The sequence below is a fragment of the Eptesicus fuscus genome, chromosome 17, assembly GCF_027574615.1.
Source record: "Eptesicus fuscus isolate TK198812 chromosome 17, DD_ASM_mEF_20220401, whole genome shotgun sequence".
Taxonomy (NCBI): domain Eukaryota; kingdom Metazoa; phylum Chordata; class Mammalia; order Chiroptera; family Vespertilionidae; genus Eptesicus; species Eptesicus fuscus.
In genome coordinates this window covers 10,953,583-10,978,270 of record NC_072489.1, presented here as the reverse complement: position 1 = coordinate 10,978,270, position 24,688 = coordinate 10,953,583, and the positions used below count along the sequence as shown (strand labels likewise).

At 43.8% G+C, this 24,688-nt stretch overlaps 1 protein-coding gene and 1 pseudogene across 1 annotated transcript in view; one reads left to right on the top strand and one right to left on the bottom strand.

The window, feature by feature from the left end:
* Positions 1-17,642: 17,642 nt before the first annotated feature.
* On the bottom strand, positions 17,643-18,419 carry LOC129152053 (SIN3-HDAC complex-associated factor-like; annotated as a pseudogene).
* A 4,449-nt stretch (positions 18,420-22,868) lies between these two features.
* TSPAN14 (tetraspanin 14) overlaps positions 22,869-24,688 on the top strand; it is a 62,163-nt gene continuing 60,343 nt past the window's right edge. The window contains exon 1 of the mRNA XM_054729038.1: positions 22,869-22,976. The gene's annotated coding sequence lies outside the window, so the exon portion shown is untranslated. The remainder of the gene's footprint in view (positions 22,977-24,688) is intronic.

The window sequence follows — 24,688 nt, the reverse complement described above, 5'->3', positions numbered from 1 at the left end:
CGTCACTGAGCGTGTCTCTCCATCTGTACCGTGTAGGTGCTGCTCTAGATTTGGTGGCCACAGGCCCTATGGTTTCTTCATCAAGACCAAACCTGGAGTCCAGATCTCGGTTCACATCTGGTGCTGTTGTTACTGAACCGATCCTCCTTGCCTCAATGGACTGGACATTCCAGGAAAGCAGGGACATGTTGGTCTTACTCTTCCTGGTCTCCTGAGCACCCAGCACTGAGCCCGGCCCTCAATAACTGACACAACTTGGATGGCACAAGCAACCATAAGTAAAGTCCAAAGACCAACGAATAACTGGGAAACACATTGGCAGCTCATCCTACATTTAGTGCCATGGAAGGGTAATGGTGAGAATGCTAGCTTCCTGCCTGTGTGTATAGGGCTTGGAAGGTAACCCCTATCCTAACAACTAGTACAAAGGTGAACAAACTAGACAATCAACAACTCTTCTTAGGTCTGTAGGAGAAATGAGGAAACAGGGCAAACTGCTGTCCCCAAAGCTGGGGAGACCCTCAGGCAAATAGTGAGAATCTCAGCTTACCACAGAGAAATCCGTATGAGATACCTCTGTGAGTTCCGTTCCCTGGTGGGAACACCTAAACGGTAATTGAGGAACTGCTGGGGGCTCACTGTGGACAATTTGAGAGTCAAGAATGCCAAGGGGACTAAGTCGTAGGCAGACCTCACACATTATGAGTTTTACCTCCAGAAGCTTGACCAGGTTCTCACAATATTAGAAAAAAGTCCCCTCATGCTTCTGGCAGGGGGAGAAGAAAAGCAAGTATTCTGAAATATGTGACTATGGATCACGTGTGTGTGTGTGTGTGTGTGTGTGCGCGCGCACACACACACACACACACTACTAAATTGTACCACCATGTTACTAAAGGACTACTAATGGCAATTCCTTTAACTCAGTACATCATGTCCAGCAAGCAAGAAAAAAATGAAAAGGTATACTAAAAGGCAAAAATATCATAGTTTGGAGCTTCCAGTCCAGATGGCAGAGTAGGTAAATGCTGTGCTTGCATCCTCCCACAACTACTTCAAAATTACAACTAAACTACAGGACAACCACCATTCAGAAACACCTGAAATCTAGGTAAACAGAAGTCCTACAAATAAGGATATAAAGAAGCCACACCTAGACTGGTAGGAGGGACAGAGTCTCTGAACAGGCTGGATTAAAGTCAGGAGGGATATCTTGGCTGCAGACATCCCCCGTGAGAATTGAGAGGTCCTAGGCCCATACCAGGCCCCCCATTCAGGGTTCCAGTGTCAGGAAGAGAAGTCCCCATAACTTCTGGCTGTGAAACCAGTGAGGATTGTGGCTGAGTAAGATGGAGGACTTCTGGAGTCCCAGGTGTTCCTCTTAAAGGGACTGCTCACAGGCTTACTGGGACTCACTAGCTCAGAGATCCAGCACTGGGGCAGCAGCTCGAAAAGCACCGGGGACATATAAGAAAAAACTGAATTGTTTGGCATCAGGGCAAGAGCCAGAAGGACAGCTTTCTCCCAGACAGAAGTGCTGGCAAAGACCATTGTTCCTTTGCTGAGCCCTCCCTCCACTGAGCCAGCAGGCAGGCTCCATATCTGAGTCTCCATCAGTCTGGATAACATTGTTAGCCCTGCCCTGGAGATTCCCTGAGAACCTGCCCCACCCAAATTTTGGGCACACCCAAACCATTTCCACTGGCTTTTCCTTACAGATGGTCTGTCTTGGCTCATGCTACAAACTTTCCTAAAACTCCCAAACAAGCAGTATCTGGCCTCAGAGTGCCTTGTACCTCTCGCTAAGTGGCCCCAGGCCTGGCACTAGTGGCAGCCCAACTTTATTCACAGATTGGTCTCTCCTGGGCATCTCCAAACCCAGCACAAGAAACAGACATGCAGGTCACTTTGCAACTCATGCTGAGTGGCCCCAGACAGGCCACATGTGGTGGCTGACCTTGGCCTGCACCTCCCGGAAGGCCTGAGAGCCAGCACACCTGGTGGACAGCTTCAGAACATACTGAAGCACCACCTAATTGCCTCCACAAGCAACACACTCAAGGGGCAGACTCAGCAGGCACCAGAGCCTCACTGAAGCAAGTCCTGCTCCAGGAGTCAGCCTCTGCACAGCAGCATCTCTACAGTGATAGTGATCAGTCAGCGCAGCTGAATGGCCTGGGGGTAAATTCCTCCCAACAGCAATCAAGGATCAACAACAGGAGGGTGTATACAGCCCACACAGGGGTGTGTGTGGGAGGTGGGGGGGGGGGGGGGTTGCATCTGAAGTGCAAGCTCAAGTGACCAGGGAGGCTGTGGTGCCACTAAGCCCTATAGGGCACCTGCTACATAAGGCCACTCTACCAAGACCTAGAGATGTAGCAGTCTACCTAACACATAGAAACAAACACAAGGAGGTAGACAAAAGAAGGAGACAAAGAAACGTCCCAAGTGAAAGAACAGAACAAAACTCCAGAGAAAGAAATAAACAATCTACCAGATGCGGAGTTCAAAACACTGGTTATAAGTATGCTCAATGAACTTAGGGAAAGTACATGAACTTAGTGAGAAATCCAATGAAGAGATAGGAAACATAAAAATGAGGATAAAAATGAACCAGTCAGAAATGAGGAATACACTAACTGAAATGAAGAACATATTATAGGGAATCAGCCGTGGTATAGGTAAAGCAGAGGATCAAATCAGTAATTTGAAGGTAATTAAGCAGAAAACACCCAATCAGAACAGAAAAAAGAATCCAAAGAAAATTAGGACAGTTTAAGGAGCCTCTGGAATAAATTCAAGTAAACCAAACATTCACATCATGGGGGTGCTGGAAGGAGAAGAGAGAGAGCAAGGGATTGAAATCTATTTCAAAAAATAGTGACAGAAAACTTCCCTACCCTGGTGAAGGAAATAGACATACAAGTCTAGAAAATGCAGTGTGCCAACAAGATTATCCCAAAGAACCTCACACCAGACACATCATAATTAAAACGCCAAAGGTTAAAAGCAAAGAGAGAATCTTAAAAGCAGCAAGAGAAAAGCATAACCTATAAGAGAGCTCCCATAATCCTATTTGCTGTTTTTTTTTTTCAACAGAAACTTGGCAGGTCAGAAAGGATTGGCACAAAATATTCAAAATTATTAAAAGCAAGAACTTACAACCAAGGTTATTCTATCCAGCAAAACTATTATTTAGAATTAAAGGACTGAGAATTTCTCAGTAAGAAAAAGCTAAAATTTCATTACCACCAAATCAGTATTACAAGAAATGTTAAAGGGTCTTCTTAAAAAGAAGGAAAAAAAAAAGACAAAAAATATGAATAATAAAATGATAAGTACACATCAATCAACAATTACTTTATTATTATTTTAAATTGATTTTGAGAGAGAGAGAAAAAATATTGATGTGAGAGAGAAACATTGATCAGTTGCCTCCTCATGTTCCCCAACCGGAAGTCAAACCCATCACTTTTTAGTGTATGGAGTGATGCTCCAACCAACTGAGCCCCTCCGGCCAGGGCAACAATTACTTTAAATGCAAATGGTTAAATGCTCTCATCAAAAGACAGGGTGGCACCTGGCCAGTGTGGCTCAGTGGTGGAGCATCGACCCATGAACTTGGAGGTCAGGGAACATGCCTGGGTTGCATGCTTGATCCCCAGTAGGGGGTGTACAAAGAGGCAGCCAATTGATGATTCACTCTCATCATTGATGTTTCTTTCTCTCCCTCTTCCTCCCTCTGAAATCAATAAAAACATTTAAAAAATACATACAGTGGCTGAATGGATAACAAAACAAGACCTTTACTTACATATGCTATCTACAAGAGACTCACTTCAGATTGAAAGACACACAGACTGAAAGTAAAGGGATGGAAAAAGATATATCATGAAAATGGATACAAACAAAAAAGGTTGGGGTAGCAATACTTATACCAGATAAAATGGACTTTAAAACAAAGGATATAACAAGATAAAGAAGGACCCATCATTTCCACTTCTTGGTATTTATACAAAGAAACTCAAAACACTAAATCGAAAAATATATACATCCATATGTTCATTGCAGCATTATTTGCCATAGCCAAGATAGGGAATCAACCTAAGTGTCCACTAATAGATAAATGGATAAAGAACAAGTGGTGCATATATTCAATGGAATATGACTCAGCCATAGAAAGAATGAAATCTTGTCATCTGCAACAACATGGATAGACCTAGAGGGTACTGTGCTGAGTGAAATAAATCAGACAAATGCCAGATAATTTCACTTAAATGTGGAATCAAAGAAGAAGAAGAAGAAGAAGGAAGAGGAGGAGGAGGAGGAGGAGGAGGAGGAGGAGGAGAAGAGGAAGAAAAACAGACTCATAAATACAGAGAATATTTTAATGGTTGGCAGAATGGAGCGGGGTTGGGGTAATGGGTAAAACAGGGAAGGGATTAAGAAGTACAAATTGGTAGTTATAGAATAGTCATGGGATGTAAAATGCAACAGAGGGAATGTAGTCATTAATACTATAATAATGATGAATGGTGTCAGGGGTACTAGATTTATCAGGGTAATCACTTCCTGAGTTATATAAATAATATCTAATCATTGGTTTGTACACCTGAAACTAATATAATATTATACATCTACAGTCCTTGAACAACTAAAAATTATTTTTAAAAAATCATAGTTTGAAGAGACAAAATGAGCATCAAAACCAGACTGAAATAGGGCAGGGATGTTGGAATTATCAGATTGGGGATTTAAAACAACTATGATAAATATGCTAAGGGATCGAATGGATAAGTTCAACAGCAGGCAAGAATAGATAGACAATGTGAGCAGAGAGACAGAAATTCTAATAAAAAATAAATAAGAGCCCTGGCCACTGTTGCTTGGTGGATACAGCATCAGACTGCACACCTGAGAAAAAAAAATCTCAATAGAATCTTCCAAAACTGAAAAGCAAAGAAAAAAAGACTAAAAATAATAAAACAGAATATCCAAGAATTGTGGGACATCTAAATATTAGGTATAAGATGAATAATGGGAATACCAAAAGGAGAAGGGAAAACAAAATAAATATTTGAAGCTATAATGATTGTGAATTTTCCCCAATTAATGTCAGGTACCAAGCCATAGGACCAGGAAACCAAGAGAATACCAAGCAGGATAGATGCAAAAGCAAAAAACACAAACAAAACAAAAACTACATGTAGGTATATTATATTAAAACTAGAGGCCCAATGCACAAAGATTCGTGTAAGAATGGGCCTTCCTTCCCCTGGCTGCCAGCACCGCCTTCACTCTGGCCAGAACTGCCTTTCTGCCTTCCCACACTGCCCAGAGGCCTGGAGCAGCTGGTGCGGTGCGGAATGCCTGCATCGCAAGCATCCCGCGCCCTGCCCCCGGCCACTCGGCACCTGCGTATGCATCTTTGTTGGGTTGATTTGTATACTCACTCCTGATTGGTTGGTGGGCATCACAAAGTACGGTTAATTTGCATCTTACTCTTTTATTAGTGTAGATTGCAGAAAAAATGAAAAATCAGAGGAAAAACATTTTGCCTATAGAAGTCATGCAAACAAGATGAGAGTAGGGTATAATTTTTAAAGCATTGCAGAAAAAAAAACACTCACCAACTCAGAATTCTATATCCTGTGAAATTATCCTTAAAAAAATGAAGGAAAAATAAAGAATTTCTCTGACAAACATAAATTGAGTAACTTCGTTGCCAGTATATTTTCTTGGCAAGAAGTGTTAAGTTTTTTAGAGAGAAGGAAAACAATATAAGTCAGAAACTCAGATCTACATAAATAAAGGAACAGCATCAAAAAAGGAATAAGAGAAGGCAAAATAGAAAATTTAAATTTTTTATTCTTAATCTAAGTTCGTCAAATTTATCAAAATAAGAATAGCAGCAATACATTCCATTGTTGGTGTGTGTGTGTGTGTGTGTGTGTGTGTGTGTGTGTGTGTGTGTACACACACAAACACAGATATATACACACATATCTATGCTTATGTATGTTTAGGTATAAGTAAATAGCAATGAGACAATAGATGGGAGGGAGGAATTAGAATTATTTTATTATTAGTGGCCCAGTGCATGAAATTCATGAACGGGGGGGGGGGGGTGGGAAATGGAGGAGGGGTGGAGGGAGGCTGTCCCTCAGCCCGGCCTGCACCCTCTCCAATCTGGGACCCCTTGGGGGATGTCCGACTGCCGATCCCTGTGGGATTGGGCCTAAACTGGCAGTCGGACATCCCTCTTCCAATCCGGGACCACTGGCTCCTAACTGCTCACCTGCCTGCCTGCCTGATCGCCCCTAACCACTCTGCCTGCTGGCCTTCTTGCCCCAACTGCCCCCCCTTGCCAGCCTGATTGCCCCCAACTTCCCCCCCTGCTGGCCTGATTGCCCCCAACTGTCCCCCCACACTGGCCTGCTCGCCCCCAACTGCCCCTCCACTGGCCTGCTCACCCCAACTGCTCCCCCCCGCCAGCCTGATCGCCCCCAACTGCCCCCCACTGCCAGGCTGCTTGCCCCCAACTGCCCTCCCCTCCTGGCCTAATTGCCCCTAACCGCCTCTGCCTAGGCCCTGCCACCATGGCTTTGTCCAGAAGGATGTCTGGAAGGTCTCCCAGTCTAATTATCATATTACCCTTTTGTTAGTATAGATTATAAGGTACTCACACTGCCCATGAAATAATATAGTGTTATTTGAAAGTAGACTTGGATTAGTTGGAAATGTATACTGCAAACTCTAGGGAAACCACAATAAAGAAAATAAGTACAAGCAAGCAAGCAAACAAACAATACCCCCCTCCAAAAAAAAAGATAGCTGAGCTGATACACGAAGAAAGGAGAGAAAATGGAATCACATAAAATGTTTAGTTAAAATCACAAAAACAGAAAAAAAGTGGAAAACAAAAGTCGGAACCAAAAAAAGGCAACGACAAATATGGTAGGTAATAATCCAACTATATCAATAATCATTTTAAATGTCAATGGTCAAAATACACTAGTAAAAGACAGAGATAAACTAGTAAAAGTCACAGGTGATCAAAACCAATACCCAACTATATGTTATCTACAAGAAACTCACTTTAAATGTAAAGATTCATGAATATTAAAAGTTCATGAATGGAGAAAGATATATCATGGTAACACCAATCCAAAGGCAACAGAAAAGCTCTATTAATTTCAGACAGAGCAGACTTCAGAGCAAGGAAAGTTATCAGGAATAAAGGCGGGCATTACATAATGATATAAGAATTCTCCAAGAAGATAAAACAATCTATTGTGTCACATGTGCCTAACAGCAAAGCATCAAAATACATGAGACAAGCACTCAGACAGCAAGGAGAAACAGATGAGTCCACTATTATATTTGGACTAGAGGCCTGGTGCACAGATTTGTGCACAGGTGGGGTCCCTTGGCCTGACCTGCAGGGATTGGGCTGAAACCAGCTCTCCAACATCCCTGAGGGGTCCTGGATTGCAAGAGGGTGGTTCTCAGATGACACACCCAGAATTGGGCTTCCTCCCCTCTGGTACCGGGTGAATCACCCAAGAACTGCAGCTGTCAAGTGACCGCAGCTCGGCAGCTCCTGCGTTGAGTGTCTGACCCCTGTTGGTCAGTGCGCATCATAGCTACTGGTCGGCCGGTTGAATAGTCGGCCAGTCGCTTAGGCTTTTATATATATATATAGACTAGCTAGATACTTCAACACCTGTCTATCAATAATAGACAGATCCAGCTGGCATATAATCAGTAAGGACACAATTGCACTCAATAACAATTATCAAACAACTGGATATAATGGACATTTATAGACTACTTCATCCAATAGCAGTAGAATATGTATTTTGCTCAAGCTCACATAAAACTAGAAGTCAATAATCCCAAAATGGCTAGAAATTTCAAAATACTTAGAGATTAAATGGTATACTTCTAAATAACACATGGATAAAAGAAGAAATCACAAGAGAGATTTTAAAATACTTTTAACTAGAAGAAAGTAAAAATAGAACATCAAAATTTGTGGGATGCAGCCGAAACTGGTTTGGCTCAGTGGATAGAGCGTCGGTCTGCGGACTGAAGGGTCCCAGGTTCGATTCCGGTCAAGGGCATGTACATTGGTTGCGGGCACATCCCCAGTAGGGGGTGTGCAGGAGGCAGCTGGTCAATGTTTCTCTCTCATCGATGTTTCTAGCTCTCTATCCCTCTCCCTTCCTCTCTGTAAAAAATCAATAAAATATATTAAAAAAAAATTTGTGGGATGCAGTGAAAGTAATGTTTAGAGGGCAATTTATAGCATTGACTGCATATATTAGAAAAGAATAAAGATCTAAAACTACCTTAGAAACTAGAAAAAGAAGAGCAAATTACATCTATAATAATAATAAGAATTAAAAATTAGACCAGAAATCAAGTAAAATTAAAACAGGAAATCAATAGAGAAAATCAGCTAAACCAAAAGTTGATTCTTTGAAAAAATTTATTTAGCCAGGCTGAGAGAGAGCAGAAATAAAAGAGGTGACATTGCTATAGATCCCATGGACATTAAAAAGATAAGAAGGAAATACTAAGAATAACTCTATACCCACAAATTTGATAACCTAGGTGAAATGGATCATTTCCACAAAAGACATAATCTGCCAAAACTCACCTAACAATAAATAGACACTTTTAATAGGTCTGTATCTGTTAGAGTAACTGAATCAATAATGAATAATCTTCCAAAACAGAAAGTACATGCAGGCCCAGATGGGTTCACTGGTGAATTCTTCCAAACATTTAAGGACCAGAGTATACCAATTCTCTATAATCTCTTTCAGAAGATAGAAGCAAAGGCCAGCATTACCCTAATATCATAACCAGACAAAGACATTACAAGAAAACTACAGACCAATATCTCTCATTAACATACTAGTAGATACAAAAATGCAAAAACCTTAACAAAATAGCAAATCAAATCCAACAATATATAAAAAGAATTATATACCCCAACTAAGTGGGATTTATCCCATGTATGTAAGGCTGGTTTAACATTCAAAAATCAATTCATGTAATCAATCCCATCAAGGGCTAAAGAATAAAAGTCACATAACCATATCTACAGATGCAGAAAAGCATTTAACAAAATCCAAACCCCATTCTATATAAGAAAAGGCTAATATGCAAATTGTCCCCTCAGGAGTTCAACTGATTGGGAGTTCGACCGCTCACTATGACGTGCACTGACCACCAGGGGGTGGCACAGAATGAAGGGAGGCCCCGGCTGGTGGCCAGCAGCCAGGGGAAGGGAGGCCCTGGCTGGCAGCTGGAAGGAAGGCCCCAGCCGGCAGCTGGAAGGCCTCGATTGGCCCTGATCGCCGGCCAGACCTAGGGACCCTACCCATGCATGAATTTCGTGCTCTGGGTCTGTAGTTGATCATAAAAAACCCTCAGTAAACAGGAGTAGAGGGGAACTTCCTCAACGTGATAAAGAGTATCTATAAAAATCCTACATAGACAATCATGTCATCTGCTCTCTATTCTATTACTCTATGTGCCTGTTTTTATTTTTTATTTTTTTTAATATATTTTAATGATTTTCTACAGAGAGGAAGAGAGAGGGAGAGAGAGCTAGAAACATCGATGAGAGAGAAAACATCGATCAGCTGCCTCTTGCACACCCCCCCACTGGGGATGTGCCCCGCAACCAAGGTACATGCCCTTGACTGGAATCAAACCCGGGACCCTTGAGTCCGCAGGCCGACGCTCTATCCACTGAGCCACACCGGTTTCGGCTGTGCCTGTCTTTATGTCAGTAGCATACTATTCTGATTCCTATAGCTTTGTAATGTAGCTTGAAATCAGGAAATGGGATGCCTATAGCTTTGTACTTCTTTCTTAGGATAGCTTTGGCTGTTCAGGGTTTTTTGTGGCTCCATATAATGTTATGAGTTTTTTAAATACCTGTGAAAGATGCCATTGGAGTTTTTATAAGGATGGCATTGAACCTGTAGATTGCTTTGGATAGTATGGACATGTTTACTATATTAATTCTTGCAATCCAAGAACATGTGTATAGGTTTTTCACTTCCTTGGTCAAATTTATTCTTTTTTTTTTTTTAAATGAGTAATTTTTTAAAAAATATATATTTTATTGATTTTTTACAGAGAGGAAGGGAGAGGGATAGAAAGCTAGAAACATCAATGAGAGAGAAACATCGACCAGCTGCCTCCCGCACGCCACCTACCGGGGATGTGCCCGCAACCAATGTACATGCCCTTGACCGGAATCGAACCTGGGACCTTTCAGTCCGCAGACCGATGCTCTATCCACAGAGCCAAACCGGTTTTGGCCAAATTTATTCTTAAATATTTTATTGTTTTTGATGCTACTGTAAATGGAACTGCTTTCTTTTTTTCCCCTCTGTTATAATCCTTTTTATTTCTGAAAAGTTGATTAATAATGGCCCCTCTTTTATTTATGATTTTAATAAGTTGAGTATTTTTTTCCAGTCCAGCTAAAGATTTGTTAATTTTGTTGATATTTTCAAAGAATCAACTTTTGATTTTGTTGATTTCCTCTATATATTTTTTCTACTTTCTGTTTCGTTTATTTTGGCATTAATTTTTATTATTTCCTTCCTTCTGTTTGTGTTGGGTTTAGTTTGCTCTTCTTTCTCTAGTATCTTAAGGTGCAGGGTTAGGTTACTGATTTGAAATCTTTTTTTTTTTTTTTTTTAATGAATCTTTATTGTTCGGATTACAATTGTTTCTCCTTTTTCCCCACATATCTCCCCACCACCCTGAAATCTTTTTAAATGTAGGTATTTACAGCTATAAATTTCCACTAAGCATTGCTGGTTATATAAGTTTTGGTATGCTATGTTTTCATTTTTATTCATCTCAAAATATTTTCTAATTTCCCATGTGATTTTTTTCTTTGACCTTTAGTTTATTTAGGGATATGTTGTTTAATATCTACATAATTGTGAATTCCTCAAATCTCCTTCTGTTAGTGATTTCTAATTTCTCTCCATTGTGGTCAGAGAACATACGTTGTATGATTTCATTGCTTTTCAATGTTTAGGACATATTTTTTTTTTCTTTTAATATATTTTATTGATTTTTTACAGAGAGGAAGAGAGAGGGATAGAGAGCCAGAAACATCGATGAGAGAGAAACATCGATCGGCTGCCTCTTGCACACCCTCTACTGGGGATGTGCCCGCAACCAAGGTACATGCCTTGACCGGAATCGAACCCGGGACCTTGAGTCCGCAGGCTGACGCTCTATCCACTGAGCCAAACCGGTTTCGGCTGTTTAGGACATATTTGATTGCCTAACATATTATCTATACTGAAGAACGTTCATGAGCACTTGAGAAGGTTTATTCACTGTTGTTGGGTGGAGAGGTCTATCAGCTTAGTTGGTTCACAGGATTGCTTTCGTTATATCTCTCTCAGATAGTTTGTTGCTAGTAGATAAAAATGCAACTGATTTCTCTATCTTTATTTTGTATCCTATAACTTAACCTAATTCATTTATTAGTTTTAGCAGGTTTTTTTGTGGTGTTTTTAGGGTTTTCTATATCATATCATCTGAAAACAGAGATAATTTCATCTCTTCCTTTCTGATTTGGATTCCTTTCATTTCTTTTTCTTGTCTAATTGCTCCAAGTAGGACTTGCAGTACTATGCTGAACAGAAATGGAGAGAGTGGGCATCCTGTCTTGTTCCTAGTCTTAGAGGAAGTACTTTTAACTTTATACCATTCAGTATATTAGCTGTGGGCTTGTTATGTACAGTCTTTATTATGTTGAAGACAGTACTGATGTTGCCAGTGGAAATGATGTCCTTTCAAGGGGTCGTGAGAAAAGCATTCCAGGGAGGAAAAGGCTTAGTGGTGAGGTTTATTGAAGAAGCTGGAGCAACACAAAGGACTGTCCGGGGTCAGCTCTGGTGTCCCATCTCCACCCATCCTTCCATGACAACAGTCCAACTTTGTCTTCATCAGGCCAGGAAATAGGGCCAGCGTCCAGACATTTTGTGCCATTGGTTCAGTCCATATCCCTGTTCTCATCCATCCAGCTTAGTCCATGTTCCCAGCTTTGCTCCGGCCAGCGTTGTGCCCAGAGCAGCTGCTAGGGCCACATGGCTGCTACGGAGAGGAAATGCACGCTACTGAGCAAGCGAATAAGAGAGAGCTCGTTTGTTATATTGTCTCAGGCTTGGGACGGGCTAGGCATCTCTTCAAACTAACCAATCAACTTCTCAGTCCTTAGCAGGCTAGCACTGGGTCCTCCCTTAACCAATCCATTTCCTAGATCTTCCAGGGTTCTGTGTCCCTTATCCAACCTGACCCTTTCCCAGGGTAGATGAGCGGGCCTTTCTGGCCCCCATCTTGGCTCCTTTGGTACAGGCCTCACAGTGGAAGCACCTCCCCTGTGCCATCTTGGCTTCCATTGGGCACGTGCCAGCAGAGGAATTCTCCTGTTTTCATTCTTCCCTGGTAATGATCCCTACTGCCCGCTTAGGGCATTAAGTCCTGAGGGCAGAGGATGCCCTGGGGAGTATATGAAGCTGTAACTTCCGAGTGAAGCAAGCAGGCTGATTGTCCGATTCAGCTTCCTATTTTATTATGCTTAATGATGTCTGCTTCCCTTTGCTCCCTTTCTTTATTAATATCTAGATTTCTATTCAAACACCTCTGCATCTAATTTGATGAGAGTTTTTATCATTAAAAGATGTTGAATTTTATCAAATGCTAAGTGTACTGTTTCCACACATCAACTTTGCTTACATCTCTTTGAGCAGAACTCAGGGCTGCACTTGATTGCAAGGATGGCTGGGAAATGTAGTCTTTCTCATGGATGGTTCTGTATTAGCTAACCTTTGGTGATTCCATCACTTAAAAAAGAAAACAATGAATTTGAGGGTTCAACCAAGCAGTGTCTGCCATAAAAATCTCAATGGGAAAATAACATGAAAAACTAGTAACAGTATTTGCCTCTAGGAACGGGGTGTTGGTGTCTGGGGACACAGGTAGAAGGAAAATGTCCCTTTATGCACTTTTGAGTTGTAAATTTGTTACATGTGAGTGAACTAATTAAACATTTTAAATAATGTGATAAAAATAGCACCACCTTAGGAGCGTTGGAAACATCCACAGCTGGCTCACTGACCAGAGTCTTCCTGTGCCCTCACGCTCACGCCCTCAGTAAGGGTTATGGCTGTGGCGTGAAACTCAGGCCACATCAAACTAGAGAAAATTGTTCGGTTTGCGGAGCTGGGGAAGCCAGGAGCCAGCATGGGCGGAGGCCTGGGGAGGAATGCAAATTCAGATAAGCATCTGGAGGAGCTGCTCCGTGTGGACCCAGGTGGCCTTCCCTGTGCTGGTCCTGACGGTGCTAGGCTGGCTCAGGGGGGAAAGGCCAATTCTGCTGCCAGGCTCTTGTCCCAGCACTGTTCATGCACAGAGCGGGGAGGCCAGTACCCCCTCGACAGGAGGGGCTGGGAAACAGGGCCTTGAGACACAGCCGGCTCCTGAGTGGGCAATGCAGCTTGCCCTTTGAAGCAGAGCCTTTGAAGCTTCTGCCAGGCAGAGGCTTTTGCTGCCCTGATCTGGCTCCTGGGGGCAAACTTCAGTCCTGCATGGGTGAGGGCTGAGAGGCCACGGGCAGTGAACCCCTTATCCCAGTGCACGGGGACAGCGCCTCCCACTGGCCCCAGCTGGGCTGTGGGCAGAACACAGGACAGACACCCTCCCACCCGCTGGTGCACAGACAATACAGGTTCTGCTCCCGCCATGGACTCCCAGCACCCCATGGAGCTCCCCACGGCAGTTCTTTTTTTTTTTTTTTAAATATATTTTATTGATTTGTTACAGAGAGGAAGGGAGAGGAATAGAGAGTTAGAAACATCGATGAGAGAGAAACATCGATCAGCTGCCTCCTGCACACCTCCTACTGGGGATGTGCCTGCAACCAAGGTACATGCCCTTGACCGGAATCGAACCTGGGACCCTTGAGTCCGCAGGCCGACGCTCTATCCACTGAGCCAAACCGGCCAGGGCGCCACGGCAGTTCTTTGGTGTCCAGGAGCTCTGCCCAGAGAAACAGCCAATTCCACACCTTGTCTAATGTGCAATATAGAAAAACTGAAACAGTTAACATTTCTCTAAATATGCACATACTATTTCTATAATAAATAAATTGAAAATTAATAATTTTAATAAAGTAGATTTCCCTGAACATTTAACCATTAAATACAATCAATTACATGCTTCCTAATTCTAATGCTTCTGTCTCACAAATGTTTCAAACACCTTTAAAAATTGACAAATAGGAATGTAATCATGACAAAAACAGATCTGCATACTCATAGTAAAACTGGCTACAAATGCTAATCCGGGACCGCAGTTTGTTTCTTTATAATTTGCAGTCAGCAGCCCTGGCAGCAGGAGGGATAGACATTCTGTACCCATATGCCACGCATGACTGCCCTCTCCTGGGGATCTGAGTGCAGGCCATGCTAGACCTCTCATCAGGGCGCCTCTGCAGAGCTCCTACCACAAATCCTCCATCCTAGGGACCGCGACTGAACCCGGGAGGGTCCTGGCCTCTAAGTCAGGATCTCTTGGGCTGGCCAGGCACCTGCCCCAGAAGGGATGTGGATGACAGCTGACCAGAGTAATCAGCAATTCTTGGGGCACCTGAATGTCCTTGCAGAGAGAGGCTGGGGCAAAAGCCAGTGATCACAGAGGAGGCCAGGCAGGAGCCCTGACGGGACGTGGGGGACCAGTTGGCCGGAAGCAGCTGGAACAGTAGAAACAAAGTGAGACACCAGTGTTTGTCGTTAGCTAGTTACCAATATTAGTAAAAGGAAGAGAGCAAAGGGAGAGTCAGGCATTGCTGAGCATATTCAGCTGGGGAGCATAAGCCAGTTTGTTTCACCAGGAAGCGACAGCTTCACACCCAGGGATGCAGCATTGTCCTCCAAGGGGATTAACACCCCTCCCCCATCAGTACTGGATTGTTGGGGTGAGAAGGGGGAGCTAGGCACATGCGCAGTTGAAGTCCGGGTGGCACAGGGGAGGTGCTTTCCTGTCAGTCTATCCTGGGGAACAAGGGATTGGCTAGGGCAGTGGTCGGCAAACTCATTAGTCAACAGAGCCAAATATCAATAGTACAACGATTGAAATTTCTTTTGAGAGTCAAATTTTTTAAACTTGAACTTCTTCTAACGCCACTTCTTCAAAATAGACTCGCCCAGGCCGTGGTATTTTGTGGAAGAGCCACACTCAAGGGGCCAAAGAGCCGCATGTGGCTCGCAAGCCGCAGTTTGCTGACCACGGGTAGGGGGTGGACCCCATCAGAAGCGTGCAAAATCTTGGAAAGTTAATTGGTTAGTTAGAAGGAGCTCCTGGTAAAATCCAGAGACAGACTCTTCCGGCTCCTTCCTCTCCCTTGCTCCAAGAGCCACACTCTGCCCTTGCAATCACACATTCTCTCTCCACAGCCATGTGGCCCTAGCAGCCACAGGGCCCACGGCCGTGAAGATGCAAAACACAGGATGCCGGACTGGACTTTATTTTTATTTATTTTTTATTTTCTAATAAGACTAAATTTATTCAACAACCTAGTAAAAGTTTTGAGTATAAGTATCCAACAGTATAAAAAGTACAAAACAGATTTGTAGATTTCTAATATATTAATACAAAGTGCATGACTACATACAGGCAAAAAGAGGTGGAAGGGGAAAAGAAGACTGTGGTTGACTGTGGTCTAGTAATAAATAAATAAATACAGAAGAAGAGATGATCCATATTATAGTATATTCTACCACCGACACTGTAGCCAAAATGTACAAAATAAAAGGAAAAAAAGACCATTTCAAAGTAACTCGGGAGGAAGAGGAGAATGGCTGAGACTCTAGCAGTACACCTTCGAGGCTGTGGGAGAGCTGCCCCAAACCACTGTGTTGTCTGTACAGATGGTGGCTTGTAGTTTCTTCCAAAGGAATATCAAACTTTAAGTTTAGAATAAGAACTATAAAACTACAGGGTGCTCATAAAAAGTAGCTCACTCATTGATATTCATACTACCCAATTTTTAAAATCCGGCTTTAAAAATAAGCACTGAGTCATTTTATTATAAGGTCGGCAAATGGTCCTCCCTCGTTCTGGAAAGTGTGAACTGGTAACATTCTTCCTGAACTGATAGCAAAGAGGCTATGAGACTACTTGGGTTTGGGTTCAAGTAACAGGCTTTTCATAAAAATTTTAGAACCGCCCTAGCCGGTTTGGCTCAGTGGATAGAGTGTCGGCCTGCAGACTCAAGGGTCCCAGGTTCGATTCCGGTCAAGGGCATGCACCTTGGTTGCGGGCATATCCCCAGTGGGGGGTGTGCAGGAGGCAGCTGATCGATGTTTCTCATCCATGTTTCTAACTCTCTGTCCCTCTCCCTTCCTCTCTGTAAAAAATCAATAAAATATATTATTTTATTGATTTTTTACAGAGAGGAAGGGAGAGGGATAGAGAGCTAGAAACATCGATGAGAGAGAAACATCAACCAGCTGCCTCCTGCACACCCCCCACCAGGGATGTGCCCACAACCAAGGTACATGCCCTTGACTGGAATCAAACCTGGGACCTTTCAGTCTGCAGACCGACACTCTTATCCACTGAGCCAAACCGGTTTCGGCTGAATTGGGTAGATTTTCAATGAAGTTATCAGTAATGCAACACGAGCAAAAGTCAATTATTTACACTCGGGGAGCCCTCTGAGAAATGTGCCCCCAGAAGCGCCAACCTTTGTTATTTTTACGCTATCCTGAAAGCTTGCACGTTTTTTTCAGATAACTGAACATGTTTCATAGAGTGTGTTCTCTACCGTGTGGTAAAATAAAGTTTGGTACTATTTATATAAGATTGCTTATCCTGAAGACTTGACATTTCCCCAAGAGGAGCTTTGATTCTGCTTTAGAAGTTTCATATAAGTTAAAACCTTCATCAAATAGCAATATGAAGGAGGTGACACAGGATACAGCATATACAGTCCAGTTACCTCTTTGTGTATTTAGAAATGACTCCTTCAAGGTATTTGCACCAGAGAGCTTATTCTGTCCTGCTTAATATTCAGTAGTACAGGTTTGAACCTTAGCAAGACCTTAATATTTTAAAATTATTAACAACTACCTCGAGGGGCAAGTCCAGGTTATGGTTTATGACAAATTTATTATCATGAAGAAAAACAAGTGTAGTCAGCCATCTTTAAAAATGCCCCAACCACTGCTTCTCAATACAAAGACTAAAACTACGTATGTTTATCATACAACAAATCCCATCTCTGTCCCCTGAAGTCCCCCTAGTTTCATTCATGAGAAGGGGATTTAAAAGAAAAAGACTTAAAGAGCACTTTACAGCAGCATTCAGCTTTCCTATGAAATACTCAGCATCTTAAATATTATGTACACGTCTGGTTTTCCTTTTAGTAAGCTGGACACTGGCTTCAGAGTTGGTGGAACTTGTGGAAGTGGAGGGAAAAATAACCCATTCGGAACTATTCTAGAAATTGTCTTTTGGCAGGATAGCAGGTATCCAAGTGAAAAACAGGAAGGTCGTTTTGTTGCTGTGTTTTGGGCTTTTTGTTTTTTCTAAAATTTCAATCGTTTCCTGTTCCCCTTCTACATACACCTCAGTCACCACTCCTGGGTGGAGATGGGCAGAGGCTCTGGCCCGGCCTCCTCCGGCCTCTCGGCAGCCGCCTTCTTGTTGCTGCAGCAAGGCTTGAAGAGGTGCGTGTCAATGAGGACTTCCCCAAAGCGGTCTTTATAGATAATCCCACAACATACTTTCTGTCTTTTCCAGTATGTGAGATCTAAAAAGGAAAAAACTGGCGTTTCCAGTATATGAGATCTAAAAAGGAAAACACTGGAGCCCGAAGCCACCTCTGTCTCTGAGCCATCATCTGACTGGTTACTGTAACAAGGAGACTGAGCTGGGGAGGCACTTGAGGTGGTACTGTGAGCATCCAAATTATGACGTTTAAATTCCTTCTGTAGTTTGCTGATCTGGTTGCTTTTTATTCTGTTTCCAGATAGAGTTTTCACTTTCTTTGGTTTCAGTGTAGTCTTCAGACTGGGTCCTGCCCTTGCATCTACCACGTGATTCCAGTTTTTTTTTTTTTTTTTTTTTTGGATCCTGCTGGCAATTTCTTCCATCTTTTCACAAGCAGGACACAGGCATTACAGATGTCTCCTGAACGTGTCTCATGCAACCCAAAACAGCTCTGGAAATCCTTCTCATAACGTTTACTGTCCGTGAATCGAGAACTGGAGGACTTAGCTCTGCAAATACAGCAGCCTTCTATGCTTCGGTACATCTTTGGCTTGTGAAAACCAAACATCTTTTCTTCTAGGCAAGTCTTCCAAAAACAGCCGATCCACGCGCAGTGACGTTCCCGAGGTGCGGAGTGCACGCCAGGCCAATCCCCCCGCGCCCATCGCTCCCTCCTCCTCAACTGCCTTGTCTAGAAAACTGGACTGGGCTTTAATGCGGAGCGGAAACTATGGGCAGTGGCCTTTACTCTGGCCCTGCTGAAGACACGGCCAGACTTTTTACATGACAGGATGGAGGGAAATGGGACAAATGGAAACCCAGGAATTTGTTTTCATTCGAATAGATATCACTTATCCCCTGGTTCGAGTCTTGGGAAATTCTTTTCCTCATGTCATTGCAAGAGCTCCACTTCCACCAATAACATGGGGAGCCGGTGATGTGGGGTCACCTCCAGGCTTCTTCTGAAGGGTTTGGTGAGGGACTAGGCTGGGCGGGTTTCCACTTCCCTGTGCGTCCTCACACAGGCAAAGACGTTGGATGAGGAAGTGATGGCATGTGTGGAGGCCAAGGGCACCGGAAACAGCAGCTGACCCAGAGATGTGTGGGCAGGAAGTGAGGGAAGCAGGATGGGTGAGATGAGAAATTGAACCGTAAGGCCGTTTCAAGGGAGGCTTCCACTGACCCCACCAGGCGCCTGGAGCTGGGATCACTCACCTGTTGTCCAGGAACGTGGAAAGGGGCTTTGGTGAGCCTTGGGCAAGGCAATGCCCACCTGAGCTATCAAATCCCAACACCTGGTCTTGAAGGGTGGTCCGTGGCCACCCTATGCTAGGAGGTGACAGGCTGAGTCACCAAATGTAGGGGGGGGGTGCTGAAAGGTTAACATGGTGGTTGGTACATGCGGGCAGGCTAAATGTATTCAAGGGGAGAGCATGGGGGATAGGATATCCAAAGGGAAGGGGACAGTGGGTCGATGATGGCAGCACCCAGGAGCTGGAGTTTCATCCTTGTATGTAGTCGCTAGCGGGAAGCTCTTATCCTCAGTGGATCTGGGGGCCGAGTCCTTGGGCTTGTAATGTGGACGGAATGCAGGGTGCAATCAGGTGCCTTCAGGACAGTTTCAATTCCTTGTGTGGTCTGACTCCTGGTGTCCAGCAAGCTTTTCTTGGTCTTTCGTTCTCCTGTGGTGGGAAGCTTACAAAGGGCCTAGGGTTAGAGAGGTGGGTACAGTGACCAGGCCTGGCCAGCCTCTGTAGAATAGTCAGTGAAATGAACTTCTAATAGTTTGGGGCAGGGGGATGATGGGATGAGATTTTCATTCCAGGCTGGAGCTCCGGAGAGAGATCAATCCGGTGATATTCATGAGGTGTGGCCAGTAGCCAGAAGATACCTACGGGCTCAGGAGTGGCTGAGGCCTCAGAGGGCTCACAGAGTTGGCGTGGGTGTGTTTGTGTCTGTGTGTGTAAGGGGGGCATAGTGCTGAGGGGGACTAAAGTTTCACCACCCCCAAAAGATGCTTTTGGGGTATTGACTTTAAGCTGTTTATTTTTAAGAAATTAAAGACTCAGAAATAACCTCTGACCCTCCTCTTTACTTGCCTAAAGGAATCCAGATAGAAAAACCTGATTAAATGAAGGGAGAATCAATTTACCATCACAATATAAAGTAAATGTTATATTACTTTGCCACAAATTCCCACGGTAAACCAATTTTGCTCTTCATTATCTACCTGTAAATTGCTGGCTTTCCCTTTGAAATCCTAGGCTCCTGCTCCCCTCTCCTCTGTCCAGAATGGCAGATAAGCCTCAATTGCCCAAGGCATCCTTGGGTCTCCTATTCTTATGACACTCCCGCGTGTGCATCCATAATAAAATTTGGACATTTTCTCCTGTTAATGATCATGTTGATTTGATTAGTCAAGCCAGAATATCTTAGAAAGGTGGGAAAAAAATTAGTGTTTTCACACACACACACACACACACACACACACACACACACACACACACACACACCCCCGGTGGCTTGATAAACGCAGCCATCTATCCCCTAGGTGGCACTGTGCGCATGCGGTGGCAGCAGCCCAGTAAAGCTTCCAGAGAACCTTTAGCCAGGTTCTTCCAAGGAACCAGCTAAAAGCGGGGAGCTGTGAGAGGGACTGGCGCTCTGCTCAGTACCTCTCTCCCTTCCCGGGTGGGGGTGGGGTGGGTCCTATCTGGGTCCCTCCTGGTAGAAGCCCCGGGGACTTAGCTGATCCCCAAATCATGATTCCCCAGGGCAGTTTCATGTGTCAAATGGAGACAAATAGGAGACTCAGGTCTGGACATAGAACTGATAGTTCTAGTTCTACCACGTATAGAGTGATTCCCTCTGAGCCTCTTTTTCACATTTATTTTACAAATTCAGAGCTTTGGGAAGGTCCGTTCACATGAGATTATTCCAGAAGAAACGGTTTTTATACTGTCAAGTGACTTTCACGTGTGTGCATATCCCGTAGCTCCCTGAGGGGACATAGCTTTCAGGGGCAGAGCTGGGGCTGAGCCCAACAGTCTGACTCAGGGATCCCTGCTCTTAACCTCTCTGACTGGCTCCCTCCTGCTGAGGTCTTTTCTGGCCACATTTGAGACTTCCTTCTTCGGCAAAACCATCTTCTTCCATTTGGAGTAATTATAGTATGGTTGACTCATAGTCAGGGCTGGAGGGTCCAACCTTCTCCTCTCCCACCCTTGGTTTATGGATGGTGAGTGAGATGATGGGACTCCTGTCACCACCATCTGTTATCATGTTAAAATGTGCTGCACTGTGTCTTGGGCTCACACATATCTATGCTCCTATCACAGATCTTTACAGTCTTGTAGGGAACATGGTCTGAGGACAGAAGTCTCATGGCTGAAGATGCAAATGGGAGCAAGAGGCCCTTGGAAGTTTGCAGAGTCTTTAAAATAGATTGTTCTGGAACAAATAGGGCAGGCATTGGGTGACAGACTATAAAAATCAATTTTTTTCTCTGTTCACTTTTCCCCAGGGCTCTCTGACCTCTTTTTCAAGACAGGCAACATTGATGCAAAACCGAGCTTGGAATGAAAGGTCTACCTCAGACATTGCCATCTGCTCACTGTCATTGCCTGCACTCCGTACCTTCCTGGGGCGACCCATGTTCACACTGGCCTCTTGGTCCCATCATTCCATCTCAACCACCCACTCCCATGGATACAGATCTCTGTCTGACCACAGCTATCTTCTGCAGTCACCGAGGGCCCCCCACCTTATCCTCATCTCCTTTCTCCCGCCTATGCCCACCCCCCAGCTATCACTTTTCTTTCTTACCAGCCAAGACTCTTGATACAACAACTCAAGTGCTTTCTTTCCAATACTCTTGAGTCCTCTGTACCACTGTTTTTCTATCATGCCTTCCTGGGAAAACCCCAAACGTTGATCAATCTTACTGTGTTCTCTGCATCTGTACTTAGCCCAGCTGCTGAGTACTGATGATCTCTAGCCCCTGCTGGGCTCTCAATCCTTCCTCAAACCCTCCTGCTTGCCCCTACTTAGAAGCTTCTCTCATTTTCTCCTAAGTCTCTCTGAAATCCTTAGATCTCACCAAAATCCCACTTATATTTTTCCTGGAAACCTATTTCCAGAAGAAATGGAAGCCTTCATTCAGAAACTCACACCAAACTCACAAACATCTGCATCCTCATGGAATTTTTCCTCCTTCTGTCTCCATCTGTCCGCTTTTGGCTGCCCTCTTGGTTCTGAACCCCAATCCTTCCCACCTTCTCCAGCAAACATCTTGCTTTTCCTCCAGACTCTTCAATCTCTCACTTTCTACTGCTGCCCCCCTTCATCATTTAAACATATTCACATCACTCCTTTCTTCAAAAAGTTCTCTCCCTCAGCCTGTTACCCTCATCATCTTCCAGCTAACAACCTGTCTCATCTTCATTTATTCTCCAGTGCACTGTTAAATGGCTTTGATCAAACAATTCCAATGAACCAGTTGGTGGGAGCTGCCAAACCCAACAGTCATTCTTCAGCCTTGTCTTGTGGGCCCACCCTGTAGCACTGAAAATGTAGGACCACTGCTTCCTTCTTCAGACATTTGTTCCCCTTGACCTCCATACACACCACCCTTCTGGCTCTCCTCCTACCTCGTGACCACTCTTCCTCAGTCTCCTTGGTCCCTCCCCTCTCTCCCTTCCTGACCCTCCCCAATGTTGTGTTCATCAGGATTCTGCCTCCGTCCTTTTCCCTTCTCTTCTCCAGTCCCAGAATAATTTCCTTTACTCCCATGATTTTAATTATCATCCATGTGCTGCTTTCTCATTATCCACTATCATCTTCTTTCTTCCTCACAGGCTCAAGGTCCTAATTTTTTAAAATTGCATTTCCCAGCCTCCCTTAGATCTAAGGCTTGCCATGTGACCAGACTTGACAATGGGGCATGAGTAGCCATCTGTGGGGATATCTGGGAAAGGTTTGCTTTCCAGTAACAGGTGCTGCTCCTTCATCCTTTTTTGCATGTTCTGTCCGTCTGGAATGCAGGTGGGAAGCTGGAGCTGGAGCGGCCATTGGATTACCACCAGCCGACTCTGAAGATGAATGCTTCTCAGTGAGGATACCCGGAGCAGACCTACACAATGGACAGGGTCTGCATGACATGGTGGAGCTACTGAGAGCCCTGCTCTGCTTACCTTTATTATTTTTTTTATTTATTTAAAAAAAATCTTTATTGTTGCAAGTATTACATAGGTCCTCCTTCCCCCCCTCGCTCCCCCCCCCCGCCCCCATTAACCACTTCTAGCTGGCTCCCGTTCCCCTGCACCCAGGCCCTCACTATCCCATTGTCTGTGTCCATGGGTTATGCATATATGCATACAAGTTCATTGGTTGATCTCTTCCCACTCACCCTCCACTCTGAGGTTCAACAGTCTGTTCATGCTTCTATGTTTCTGGGTCTATTTTTTTAAAAAAATATGTTTCTATTGATTTTTTAGAGAGAGAGAGAGAGAAACATCCATTTGTTGCAATGAAACTTGCAACCTGGGTATGTGCTCTGACCAGGAATCGAATCTGTGACCTTTTGGTGCAAAGGACAATGATCAACCAACTGAGCCACACAGGCCAGGGTTCTGGGTCTATTTTTGATCATCAGTTTATTTGGTTCATTAGATTCCACATATGAGGGAGATTATGTGATACTTACCTTTCTCAGACTGGCTTATTTTGCTCAGCATAATGCTCTCCAGGTCCATCCATGCTGTTGCAAATGGTAAGAGTTCTTTCTTTTCCATTGCCGCGTAGTATTCCATTGTGTAAATGTACCACAGTTTTTTTATCCACTCATCTGCTGGTGGGCACTTAGGCTGTTTCCTAACCTTAGCTATTGTAAATTGCACTGCTATGAACATAGGGGTGAATATATTCTTTCTGATGAGTATTTCGGGTTTCTTAGGATATATTCCTAGAAGTGGGATCACTGGGTCAAATGGGACTCCCATTTTTAATTTTTTGAGGAAACTCCGTACTGTTTTCCAGGCTGCACCAGTCTGCATTCCTACCAGCAGTGTAACTAGGGTTCCCTTTTCTCCACAACCTCACCAGCCCTTGTTTGTTGAGTTGTTGATGATAGCCATTCTGACAGGTGTGAGGTGATATCTCACTGTTGTTTTGGTCTGCATCTTTCTGCTTACCTTTAGACTTTTTTGTTATGTCAGAGTTTTTCAACAGCAGCAGAAAACAGCAACAAAAACCACTTGGGTAAAGGCAATGTAGTTGGGTTGCTGCTATAGGAGTTGAACACAAATCTCAAATTTATAGCTTTTGCTTAGATGTCTCTCCTGAACTCCAAACAGCAAACTGGGCTTCCCTCCTCTGTTCAGGGACGCTTCAAATGGAAGAAGCCCAAGCCGTCACACCTCACCAAATACACACACACACACACACACACACACACACACACACACACACACACACACAGTCACTTGGATTCCTTGTCCCAGTGAACAGTATCACTGTCTATGCAGCCAGACTATGATTGTCTCCTTATTTCTCATCTTCCTATCCAATTAGTCAATTCTACCTCTCAATTCTACCTCCTAAATGTTTTTTTAATCCGTTCACCTCTTTCCATTTCCTCATCATCAACTTCCTGAATCATTGCAACTTCCTAACTATTCTTTACTCCAATCTGTTCCCTCCAGTCCACTCTTCCTACTACAGCCTTAGGGATCCTAAAGCACAAACAGAACAATTTACTAGTCTGCTTAAAACCTTTCAGTGACTGCTCAGGGCTTAAGGAATACCAGTCATACATAAATAAGCCTCTGTGAGGAATTATGTTGGTCCTACACATCCAACT